The 13135-nt window shown below is 35.1% G+C and overlaps 1 protein-coding gene across 4 annotated transcripts in view; it reads left to right on the forward strand.

Moving 5' to 3' along the window:
• Positions 1-13135, forward strand: part of LOC116347977 (leucine-rich repeat-containing G-protein coupled receptor 5-like) — a 53625-nt gene that overhangs the window by 1533 nt on the left and 38957 nt on the right. For 3 of the 4 annotated variants that reach the window (XM_031778809.1, XM_031778812.1, XM_031778810.1), the window contains exon 2: positions 1562-2258. The gene's annotated coding sequence lies outside the window, so the exon portion shown is untranslated. The remainder of the gene's footprint in view (positions 1-1561; positions 2259-13135) is intronic. The other variant, XM_031778811.1, reaches the window with a different exon arrangement.

Here is a 13135-nt window from a genome sequence, read left to right on the forward strand (position 1 = left end):
AACAGCATCTAGTGGATATTGTAGTGAGCATTTTATTTTGTTGGTTGACGTCGCCGTCGCCGTCGCCGATGCATGATAATTCTCTCGCACATCGAATATAAAAAGTTTTTCGCGAAGCGAACGCTCACATAAAAGCACTAATTCTTCGTATGGTGTTTGGCCCCGTTTCTTTCTCGATTTCTAGCTTTGCGTTTTTTTGCTCAGTTTAGCAAAGCATTGTGCGTGTTATTTTATGTACATATTTTTCTCTTTCTCTCTTTCTCGTTCTCTCATTGTTCTCTCGATGCATTCTTCTTCTTTTTGTTATTATCTATCTCTCTACCCGTTGCCTTGTTTGCAAAAATGCATTTGGACGACTGGGTGCTGCGTGCTTAGTTTGCACATTATACAAGCCACTAACTAACAACCCACACTGACACATGCTACTGTCTCGCACTCGCCTCATTGCTACACACTCCACTCGCACATCTTACACGCTTGTCATGTTCTCAACTGCTGTTGCACACAAGTCGAGATGCGATATTTTTTCTATTCTTCGGCTTCTTTTCATATACGTACACGCGCTCATTCGGTCGCTGTACTTTTCAAAAGCGAGACTTCAAATGAAATTCTTAGTGTTGCTATTTTCATTCAATCGATCGAACACATAAATGCATACACGTCTAAAGTAAAATTCAAATATGGAGAAAGAGAAAAAAGAGAGAGAGACTTCGCTTTTTTTCGACGAACGCAGAACATTGAACGTTCTTTGAATGGAGAATTTGCTGATTGTGCGTTTGTGTATGTGAACCAATTCGGGCTCGTTGCTTATTTTATTCATAATGCACTTTTTTGTGTCACTTTCACATCGAAGCAGTGACAGCTTATGAAAGAAATATTTTGGATTTTCATTGAATTTCGATGTATTTTCAACTTTTCAATAAAAGATTAGATAAATTAACTTTTTTATCAGCATTTTGGCGAGTTTTATTGATTTTGTATGGGGATTGAAAAAGTTCTTCGGAGTTTTTGGAGAAATTTCACAATTTTCTTTGAAAAAATCGATGGAAATTCATCAAAAGAGCGAAAGATACAAAAAAAAACAAGAATCGATCCCGGATTTAACAAAAAGGGTAAAAAGAAATAAAAAAAAGTCCCAAAAAATACTAAAATTCAATGCTATTTCCTCAAAAGTTCAATTTTTTCTCTCCAAAAATCGATTTTTTTTAAAAATATGCACAAATTACCAAGTAGATTTGAAATTCGAAGTCAAAACCGAAATATTTCGAAAATATTCCAAAAAATCTTCGAAATTTGTTGGAAATTCACAGTTTTTCTTCGGAAACTGTATGAATTTTCCTTCCTTTTCGAACATTCTTATACACTTTTGTTCTTTTTTTACAATTTTCCGCAAGAAACCCACGACAATATCAGGATCTATAATTTTGTTCTAAATCAAGCTCCGAATCTAGTTCGATTCATTTCATCATTGCACTTTTTATTTTATTGCATGAATTTATCGAGTTGTGATTTTAATTTAGTTTCAAATGTGAATTTTCTTAAAAAAAAAACACTCAAAAAGATACCGGATCGAGATAACAAACGAAAAAAGAAAACAAACCGAAACTTATTTAAAGTGAAAACTCAAACGTAATTCACGCAACACTCAAAGGGAACGATGAGATGAGATAAGTTTTGTGAATTACAAAACCGGAATGCGAACATAAACAATTTTTTTTTCGGTCTCATATCGATTCTTTTGTATGTAAAAGTGAGTCACACACACACTGCTTTAAATAATAAGAAAACTACTTTAGCACAAGACTTTATCGAATTACTTTGCAAAACAAAAGTTTATTCGCACACTGTACGAACGCGCTTTTATTGGTTTTTATGCGATTGCTGTGTGAGAAACTGACGGTCGTCGCTCATCGCTGATAATTGCGTTGAATCGGAAGTTTTTGTGGATCAAGTCAGACGATGCAACAACAACACTAAAATAAAATAAAAAAATATCCATGTGAATAGAATCTAAAGTGAAAACATTAAAATAATATCAAAAAGCATTTGCTTGGCATTTTATCAATTAATTGCTGTAAAAAGAGAGAAAAAAACTGCAAGAAATAAAATTAGTGCGAGAAACACAGGGGAGAGAGTGAGGAGATAAAAGCAGTGACGCCAACAACATCGGTAGACTTGTATAAATTGCAGTTTAATTGACGAAACATACACAAAAAAAAGAAGAAGACGACGACACGAAAAAAAGAGACCAAAACTATGTAAGTATATTACGTAGTTTAGTTCATTTATTTTTACCACACAGAAAGAAGAAATTATATTCACAAAGCAATAAAATTTCATGCAAAGAGAGTGTATCGTTGCAAGAGTATTCTTCGGTATCGACAAAAACGGAGAATGGGAGTAAAATGATGCATTCGTCATGAGCTTATTTCTTTCTCCCTCTCTCTTTTCACAGTATATTTAGAATGGTGAGCACGAGATTTGAAATGAGATCTGAACCATACTTTGGGGAAAAGTATATATATATTTTCATCAAAAGAAACGGAACAAATTCAAAGAGTCGTTTGAAAAAAGAAAATGGAAAAAAAAAGTATCCAGTGAGAATAAGCAACAAAAAACTGAGCAAAACAAGAACGAAAACAGTAAACAAACCAAAAGAACACATCCAACTGGACTTTTTTGCTTCTTTTATTTCAGCAATAGAAATGCAATCATTCAAAGTCAGACGGGAAATGGTGTGTATTTTTTATTATTGAGATTTCATAGAGCCAGTTTAGGGTCAACATGTAATAAAAACATCAATGTCGCTTCCATATACCGAAGAAAACGTCATTAATACATAAATTCGGATGGTTTTCGATGTGTAAATTGAGCTGCCTCCCCGATGCAATCACCCGAAGTGAAAACTTAATACACTTTTTTCTTCGCTTCAGCAAAACGCTCTGAACACTTTTGCGAACTGATTTTTTCTTCATATTTCTAAAGATCGTTTTGGACAGAACCACTGCACAATGCAGATGGCAATTGTTTTGACGGCTTCTAGGTCAAAAATTGTGGGGATTTCCCAATATTGTTATTTTCCAATGTAAACAATTCGTCCGGAATGTTTTTTTCTTCTCTTCTCTTCATAATATCGAAAAATTATTCGATGAATTGGGATGGGCGCACTCAATTCAAGTACTTAATTGTTTACGTGATTTTATTCGGCGGACGATATATTTCAATGACTTGCGAATCGATGAAGGCAACCGTCATATACACACCGCAACTGAATAAATTAATCAAAAATCGGTTTGCCATATTTACAAAAGACTCTCTTTTTTTATGCTCTTATGTATTGTACCTTTGCTTTTGTATTTATTTATTATTAATCTTCATTATGCACACACGCTATGAACACGATGGAGTACGAATTTATTATTTGTTCAGTATCGAACTCTTTAATATTTCAATAGCTGCTCGGCGGTGTTTTTTTTTTGGTCGTTCGGTACTTTGTTTGAGAGCAAGACTACTTTGCGTACGTGCATGTGACGTTCCATTCATCGTTTTTTTTTTTGTGTGTGACACATATGCTTGTAGGCATGCCTTTTGTTTCACTTTGGCTTTTGTTTCTTTTCGTGCAGCGTGCAATCTCTTTTCTCTAACTCTCTTTGCACATCGGTCTCTTTCTCTCTCCTTTTATGTCGTCTCTTTTAAAAACAAAACATAAAAAAAAACAGTACACGCCGACTAAATTGGATGGATTACCGTAGCTACTTAAGTTTTAAAAGTGGCAACGTGTTCATTACATATGAGCGACTACGACAAAAACTTGGCTCGAATTAAAATCCATGTTTTGAAGAGAAAAAAAATAAGAATGACACACAGCGATCGACAACAACAACATTCAGTTGCTCTGGATGAACAACAATGATGTAATTGAGTTGAGTTTAAAATCAAGGCGAATATAAAAATTCCACGAAGTCAACCGTTTTGATGAATTACTCGCGCTATCGAAATTCGTTGACGTTAAAATGTACATACTCACGTTCACCTGAATTGATCAGCTATTTGATTGGTGTGTACATAGAGTCTATGTACACTAAAATTATATGTAGCTCAAACCCGGCATCGTACCAACGGTCATTTTGCGCTTAATATTTATATGAAAATATAACACAAGTGCGTTATTGTGTACCATTAACATATAATGGCAATATATTCATTAGATTTTGAGTTTCGTAGCAAAGTGTGTTTCAGCATATAATTACCGCAGGCTTAAATATACCCACTTATGCGGCATTATTCACTTAGAATATAACATTGTAACGAATGAAACTAACTCTTGCCACCAATTTAAAATGGAAATTATTAACTTGGGCCTTATACTACACTGCAGTCTCTCTTCGGGAACATTTTATTATTATTTTGATTTTATTTTAAGAAATTCTCGTGCAGTTTTGCACTTTTTTCCCACAGAAGTGCTTCACACCAAAAAGGTTTCTAGAATCAGTTGAATTAATAGAGAAATAACACTTGACCCTTTGGAAAAAATGAATTATTTGGTGTTTTCGTTGCGAAAAAAACTTCTTTGTTTTGATTTTTTTCTACATTTACCAAGGCAATTTATTACTTCTTTCGCACTTTTTTTGCTCTTTCTCTCGCTGTAAATCTCTCCATCTATATTCTCTCTTTCTCTCTTCTCTTACGGTCTTTTTCACTTTTTTCGGTCTCTATCGCTCTCTTACGGTCCCGTTCGCTCTCGTTTTGCCTTTTTCGCTCTTTCCCTCTCTTTCTGTCTCTTTTGTTCTATCTCTCTTTCTCCCGCTGTCTACCGACCTCAATCTCTCTCTCTATTCCTCTCGCTGTAAATCTCTCCATCTATATATCTCTTAATCTCACCATCCATCTCTTTCTCTCTTTCTCTCAAAAGAAGTCAATTTAAATTAAACGAACTCGTTTCGAATGTGTCATTTTCGATCGTTTCGCAATTTCAAATCACCTTACAGATGTCATCAAGATCATTAGATTGATCGTTTTTAATCACATCTGACTGCAGCTTGACTGAATTAATGCAACAAAGTAAATGCAAGCAATCATTTATAATTGTCAACCATGCAGAATCGATTTGAGTGCTCTAAAATTGAATATATGAATTTCGTGCGTGTCGAAGTGTATTTTTCACAGTGAAAAACTGTGCTAATTCAATAATAATAAGTAATAAAATAAAAAAAAGAGTCATAACATAATCAAGTGACTGGCTTAAAACTAAATCGAAAACTGAATGAGTTCCAAGAGCTCAGAGCGCATTGCTTTTTCTCTCATTTCTTTGCGTTGCCACATAATAAAATATTTGCATTTGATCGAATGTGGCGCGGTGCAATAAAATAAATACCGATCGAGGTGTTTTTTTCGTTTTTGTTCATTGTTGGTGGTGGTGGTGTTGCTACTGGGATATGGAATGGTTCAAGAGCGAATATTTTTACAAGATATTTGAATTTTGAATGCAAGAATAAAAGTGGCTTTTTAGAATGTTTATAGTGTGGCTTTAATGAGTTTTTCTTTGAGCGTGTGCGATGATGTAAAAAAAAGCAGGCGGCAAATGTGTTGTTATTGAGGCCAAAAATGTATTAGTTTAGTGAACGCGCACAAAAATGAAGGAGAAGAATGTTCACGTTCAACATATTGGAATACGTGCGATGAACGAATGCGAAAACTGTGCCAACATATGCGCTCAAGAATCGCCGATTTAGTAGGCATATATAAATGTTGGGTTTCGTTGCAATATTTTCATCTATCGTCATCGTTTTTGTACGATTTTCAACATGTTCCCACATTCAAGATATTTATCAAATTTGTATGACGTAGAGCATTGTTATTGACTTATTTCAGTCTTCAGTTGCTCACATCGCCCCCTCGCTCCATGCTTTTCTATATACATATTTTTTTCCTGATGAATATGCATTAGCCAAATCAAATTTGATGGCTCTATTTTTATGATACTTTTTTGCCGACACCAATGGTGTGAGTGTGTAGCTTTTTTACATGACTCAGCCTGTGTAGTACAAAAAAAAGATTCTCCCGCAGCCCAAGTCGTTTGTGTGAATTTTGGGGTGAATGCGTTTCCTGTGACAAACACGCTAAGTCGATTGGTATGTACGAAAATCCACACAGTTTATCCTATGTATAGACATGACCTTATTTTCTATTGTTAGAAAAAGTTTCATTCTTCTCTCCTCCCCATTTGACTGGGTACACTTTTTAACGTCTCGTACACTTCGGCTTAAGATGGGACACACACACACCGAACAAGCTTGATATTATTACATTGCACAACTCTGCACATGGTGGAAAAATTCAATTGGAATTGTGACGGAGTCGTAAATGGTTCGCTATATATATATTTTTGCAGTTGATTTCTCTCGTTCTAACTTTTTAATCGGATTTGAAAGTGTTGCGAATGGAAAAAATGTACACACACACACATACGAACGGAATCAAGGCAAACAAACACAGCCACAAACAATACACCATTTATATTTCCTGCATGGAATACAGTTGTTAAAAAATCATTGCAATGTTATTCAAGCGAAAATCCTGCCCAAAGCTATAAAAGCTGCATACAAAATTATACCAATTCGCTACTTAGCCGTTTGTTTGTTTGGTTTTTTTGCGATAGCCCTTACATGACTCGTTTCTTACGAATTCAGGGAATTGGCGGACATTGTGGGCTTTGCGTTTGACCATTTTTCTCTGACCAGACGGGATCATGCTCTCTCTCTCCTTTCGTTCTCTGTCCCTCTCTGTCTCTTTGGTCATTTATCGTGCAGTGTCCCATCTCGAAAATGTGTGCTAATTACTTTCTGAAGAACGGACGGTGTGTTTATTAAATCGTAACAGAAGTTGAATAATTTGATACGAAGTTTTTCATGTTAATTAAATGATTTGATCGTTCTTGCCTTTTTTTCAACACATTTATTTTTCGAATTTAGCACAGTTTTCCAAACTTGAGAAGTTTTATTTAAATTGTTTAAATTGCGTTAAATTTTGAACAAAATCACAGTTTCACTTTCGCTTTCTCCCTTTCTCTCTCGCTCACTTTTGGTCTTTCTTTGGCTCTCTCTCTCTCTCTCTCTCTCTCTCTCTCTCTCTCTCTCTCTCTCTCTTTAGCTCTCTCTATCGCCCATATCGATACATATGAAAAGTTTCAATTGCAATTGGAACTTTTACACTTGCAAATGATGTGCGAACATGAAAAAAAAATATAGGTACTTGATTCAATGCACTAGGGGCCCAAGTTTCTTTTTCATATGAAACTTCTGAAACAAAAACCGCAACATATCCGCAATAAATGTCGAACGATGACTTTGGTTTCAATGACGAAAAAAATTACTCATGATTTTTTTATTTCTTTTTCTTTTAATGGTAAGTACATACTCTCGATTGAGTTTGAAAGTGGACCGTTAATTCAGTTGTCTCCTTTTAAATGCTTCGATAGTTTTTTTTTTCGCTGAACTTTTCTGCTCGCTTCAAGTCCAGTTTCTCGAGTACTGGGTCAACACTTGTAGTCTCGTAACATTTGGTGTGGCGCTATTCTTTTATTTCATCATTTTGTTTCGCTTTTGTTGCAATTTTTGCCGTTATTCTTTATATCGATAATATTATGTAGATAAACAAATCTCATATGTCCGAACAAATGGATTTTTTGGTCAAATATCATAAATTTTTGTGTACGATAGTAAATCAGTTGTAAATTTATTGTGCTGACTTCATCACATTGAGTGAATGATTGAAAGATATGAAATCGAGACCGTGAGAATTGTTTGGCAACAAATAAAATCAATACAATCAATTTCTGTGCAAAATCTTAAAGATTTTCGAATACTTTGTTGCATTCGCCGGCAGTGGATAAGAATCAGCATATAGAATAAAGATAAAATGCGACAAGAGATAAAAAAAAATATGGACAAGAATATGAAAAGATTGACGAAGATATTTTGGGGCGGAGGGAATGGAATGGAGGACATGGAAGTAGAGTGTTGAAGATGGAAAATTTGATCAGGAAAATTGTGAATTGGAAGGGAAAAAGGGAAGAAAATAGAAAAAAATGAGAGAGAGAGATATATATATATATAGAGAGAGAGAGAAATATAATGAAAGGAGAGAACAGCGAGATAGATAGAAGTAGAGGGTAAGAGAAAGAGGGAGAATGGTTGAAAAGCAAAGTAGAATTTCACGCTGAATTTATCAGTCGGATTATCGAATGAAAATATCTGATAACTTTCATGCGTTCACTGACTCTGAAAGGTGCTTTTCAGCTCGTGAAGTCGGCGAAAAAAAAGAGGTGACTCTGTTAGTGTCTCTCTTCGTCTCTCACCCATTTCCGTACCCTTCGTATAAAATCAGAGAATTTGCAAAAAATTGCAGTTATTTTTAAGCACATAATCCGAGTTAATTTCGGCATGCGACAATCCATAAAGAGGGCAAAGTGGAAATGGAAAGCGAAAAAATGAATAAAATCCTTGAATAATATCAATATCGTCCAGCATATTTTGCATCTAGTGTCAAGTGTTCTCAATTAGAATCGGCAAATATGTTTATCCCTTTCATTATTAAATTTCCGAAGTATAAAAGACCAACAAAGAATTAAAAGCTATTTCAGAAACTTCTGGAAAATTCAAATTTTCCGATTCATGTACGTCGAATGGGCAAAAATCACTTGAGCAGCTGTTGCATTCTTTGGCTTGAATTTGAATGGCTGTACATTTCATTGCACAAGTAAAATCGAATATCAACTCTAATTAATCCCATGTGTGTAAACTTTGTATTCGCTTGTGTTTATTCAATTATACTTTATCATAAGTTGAATATATCGTATCGAATCTTTTCCACATATAAATGCGTGTGAATCCATTTTGTCAAGACCCGAAAATAGATGTCGAAAATCAACCGCAAAGTTCATGAATTTCTTGATTAAGTTTGTCAGCTGTTACCGAATCTTGATACTTCCGTAGCGTGTGCCTTGTGTATAAAATCATAAATTTTCTTGTTGCTACGTCGATTTATGTTGAATCGGCCTTTTGTAATAATAATTTTCTGCCAATACAACGATGAATTTACTTATTGTGCGAGATAGTTTTTATTGGATTTTGTTAGCGGTTGTGGCAAATTGCTTTCGTTCTATTCTTATGACGATATTTTCCGCTTGAATAGAGAATCACTTGTCTATCCAAATCAAACCGCACCGACATAGTCGTTTCATTGGCCTTAGCCAATCCATTTTGACGTCTCCTTGTCACTTCACACAATGCGAATCGATTATCAATGAGAATGAAAAAGCGGATAAATCTATTGAATGAACAAGCTGTAAAGACACGAATAAAATGAATCGCTGTGATGTTTACGTGTTCGATTAAACCGAAAGTCTCACCGAGATTAAATTATAGGTTTTTTTCGCTTCTTTTGTTTTCACATCGATTTATTATTCGAAATGAAAGCCATTTAAAACCAGACACAATGCAAACCACAAAGCACCATTTTCATTTTGATTGCGTCAATTTGCCCGAGCGCACCAATCTCAATCAGTAATTTCATTCGAGTGCTCAATTGCTCTGTTACTCTCGGCACACAATCGTGCGAAGTGTGTGTCTCTCGACAAAAAGTCATTTAGACTCTCTCTCTCTCTCTTTCTTTTTCTATATGAGTGTATGTCTCTAAGAGCGATGTCAATTTTCTAAAAGCCAATGCGGTCACATTTTTTTAAATGAATTCGTACACCTTTTGTTTTTGCAGGTGGCCGTACAGCGACAGACAAATTGTTTGTATGTGCAGCACTTGTCTCGACTTATTTTTAGAATCGCAATTGATCATAATGATTTGAAGCGATGATTTTCGTGACAAAATGTGTAAGAATAACAGATCCAAATAAATTACATACACCTAAAAAAAACGTTTCAAACGTAAACGAAGATAAATGTAAATACTTTGCAACAAAAAGCGAACGAATGAAATGATGTAAAAAACGTCATTTAAAATAAACGAGACAAAGTGAATCGAATCAAACCGCACATTCTAATACCGCACGCGTTAATGAAATAAACGACGGTCGATGTGACTTTTCATATATATATATTTAGTTGGTTGTGTTGTACAACTACCGTGCTCGAGGATACGAACAGAACACACACATACTTAAATCACCTCATAAAATTGCACATTGGTTACAGTTAACCTACATCTAATCATCGTCATCATCATTGAAGCTTTGCTGCTGTTGGACATAAGTGTCAAGCACGTAGATGGGGTCATGCATACAGTGTCATTCAAAATGTACTCACAATGTGAAGTGAACACAGCAGTTTTTTTCTCTTTCTCTATCAGTTTCGAATATCTGCTCGATTTAGCATTTGGTAGCTTGTGCAACCAAACATTTTCAAAATGAGTAAAATGCACGAAGTTAAATTGACTTTTGTTGGGCTCCTGGTCAAACAGAGAGTCATTGTTTGAATTAGATCTCATTAGCCTAGCCAGAAAGCGGCAAAATAATGTATATGGGACCAGGTGAATTCGAATGAAGTTTCAATGTGAGTAGTTTTTTTGGTGGGCAGATTAAAACCACGTCATCGGTCGGGCTTTGATCTATATGGCACACAGACCATTTTTCAACCAAGTCACGCATTTAATGCAATTAATTTCATGGCTTTCATTGTCGGTATATGACGATGTTTACAAAGACCATGCCAGTGTGATTTGAATTCAATTTTAATATGAACACAAAACGGAAAGTTTGATATACAATTCTCATAATGGTATGAAATAAACAGCAAAAATGGATTACTCATACTTTTTTTTGCATTTTTTTACTATGTACCTTTTTCTTTCGTTTTGGATTTCTGTCTATCTTGCTCTTTCTGTCTCTTTCGGTCTTTTTTTGGTGCCTTTGGATCTCTTTCGGCCTCTATCGCTCTCTTTCTGTCTCTTTCGGAGCCTAAAGTCTCTTTCGCTTTCTATCGCTCTCTCCCTCTCGTTCTTGCTTTTTCTTCCTCCTTGCCCTTCCTTCCGTCCCAAAAATCTATGACATATTGCTCTTTAATTTGTTCCATTCACGCTCTTTCTCTCTCTCTCTCTTTCCCTGTTAGAACACTCATTCAATTTATTTTCTTTCGTCATCCATCCCATGTTGAAATGTCCAGCCCAAATCCAAATTGACTTTTTCAATTTCGAGATTTCGAGCAAATGATGAATGGCAAAAACCTCATCCCATATCACGTTAACATTTATCTAGGTGAAAATCATATTTATAAGTAAAATAAGATACAAAATAGACAAAAATATGTTTTTGTAAATGCACACATGTCCGAGCACTCGATGTTGATGTAATTTTCGCTGTAAGCTACCATTTCCAGTTGTTCAATGCTAACAGATTTTGTTGTTCCATGCATGTATACGCAACAAGCATGTTCTAAATGTATCGAATGACTTGCACTCGTCGTTCGTCGAGTTGTCATACCCATATATGTGCAGCAGCGAACGACAAAAACTTGCGATGTATAACATCATAAGAAGCATTTCGTGCGTGTATATGACACCGGTAGTTTCGTCTATCGTAATCCGATAAAACGTTCGCACTTATACTTTGCTCTAAGGTAATAATAAATTGAGTGCCATTCAATAAGGTGTGCTCTTGTCACAAGTGCACACCGACACATACACACATAGCGTACGTTTCCATGAATCTTGAATTGACGAAACTCGATTGAATGGCAAACACAGCTTACATATACAGTGTTGTTTGTAATCTGATTTTGTGGTTACAGTGCATGCATTCAGGCGTATACTGTACACCATGAAACAGATTACTCTATCACTTTCTCTTATTTGATTTTTTTTTCTCTCGACATGATCTCTAATGTGTGGGTCGTTTGTTCAAATAAAACAGAAAAAAACGTGTGTAAAGCGACTCCATTTCAATGAACATAAAAAGCGATGATGATTGGCATTTTGCGTGTATATGCGAAAGAATTATTTTTTGTACACGTCACTCAATAGATAGAGAAACATTTCTCTTTGTCAATATCACAGTCACTTAATATTGCTTTTTTACCGCTTTCGAAGAATAAACGAGCACCAATAAAATACACATCAAAATGAGAATTGTGGAGAAAATTATGACAAATTCACTCCTCTTTTGTGCAAAATGACAGTTTTTTTTTTCCTTCAGCAAACATGATTTTGATCGACCGAATTGAGACAATTCATTTTGACAACGGTTTTTGTTTGACATTGTTTGCTGATTTTTCTAATACAGAAATGAAAAAAAAAAAATGTCACCATAAACAACTATATTCCAAGGCTTAAATGTTCAATTTCAAATGGTTTAAAGCGCACAGTCCCATTTACGGTTGTCTGCACTTCATAATCACCATGACAAATCGCTATACTAATCATCACACAACTGACACACTCAACTGACCACATCAACTCTTGTCAATCAACAGCCGCATTCGAATCAATTAACATTTCCACCATATAGGCCAGCGAAACAGTAACATTGAAAAAGCACCGAATCATTGAAGCAAAAACAGCTGCAAATTTAATTGAATAGAGAAGAGAATAATTCAGAGTACTTACTAAAAGTACGAAAAAAGTGAACGAAACTGAAAAAAATGTTCGCTTGCAAAATGCCATTATTAATTATGCGCATAAATGATAAAAATCAGATCAATGACTCTCGCTCTTTTATTTATGATGTAATATTTATTGAGTGTGTAATTCGAGAGTTTAAGTTGTCAATAGCCATTAATATTGTTCGATATACAGCAATAAAGTCTTCAATACTTCAAAAAGACATAATCCGCTTACCAAACTCGGATTGATTAAACAATGATTGTACGATGAATGTGATACGAAGCCACCGTCCAATTTGGACCATGTCCATCACTTAATGAACTGGAATGTGATAGCAGCCGTTGAGTTTGATTCTATTCATGAACCGACTTCAGCATAGACACTGGAAACGTGCTTGATATATCGACTCAGGGCAGTGTGTCATGATATGACGGCCTAAGAAGAAAACAATAACATACAGAATATTCTGCAAAAAGACGAATACAAATTTATGTGAGCAAAAACCAAATATACAAACAGACAGCGCAAA

Source organism: Contarinia nasturtii, unplaced genomic scaffold, assembly GCF_009176525.2.
Source record: "Contarinia nasturtii isolate CC-2019 unplaced genomic scaffold, AAFC_CNas_1.1 Cnas_scaffold_2227, whole genome shotgun sequence".
Classification (NCBI taxonomy): domain Eukaryota; kingdom Metazoa; phylum Arthropoda; class Insecta; order Diptera; family Cecidomyiidae; genus Contarinia; species Contarinia nasturtii.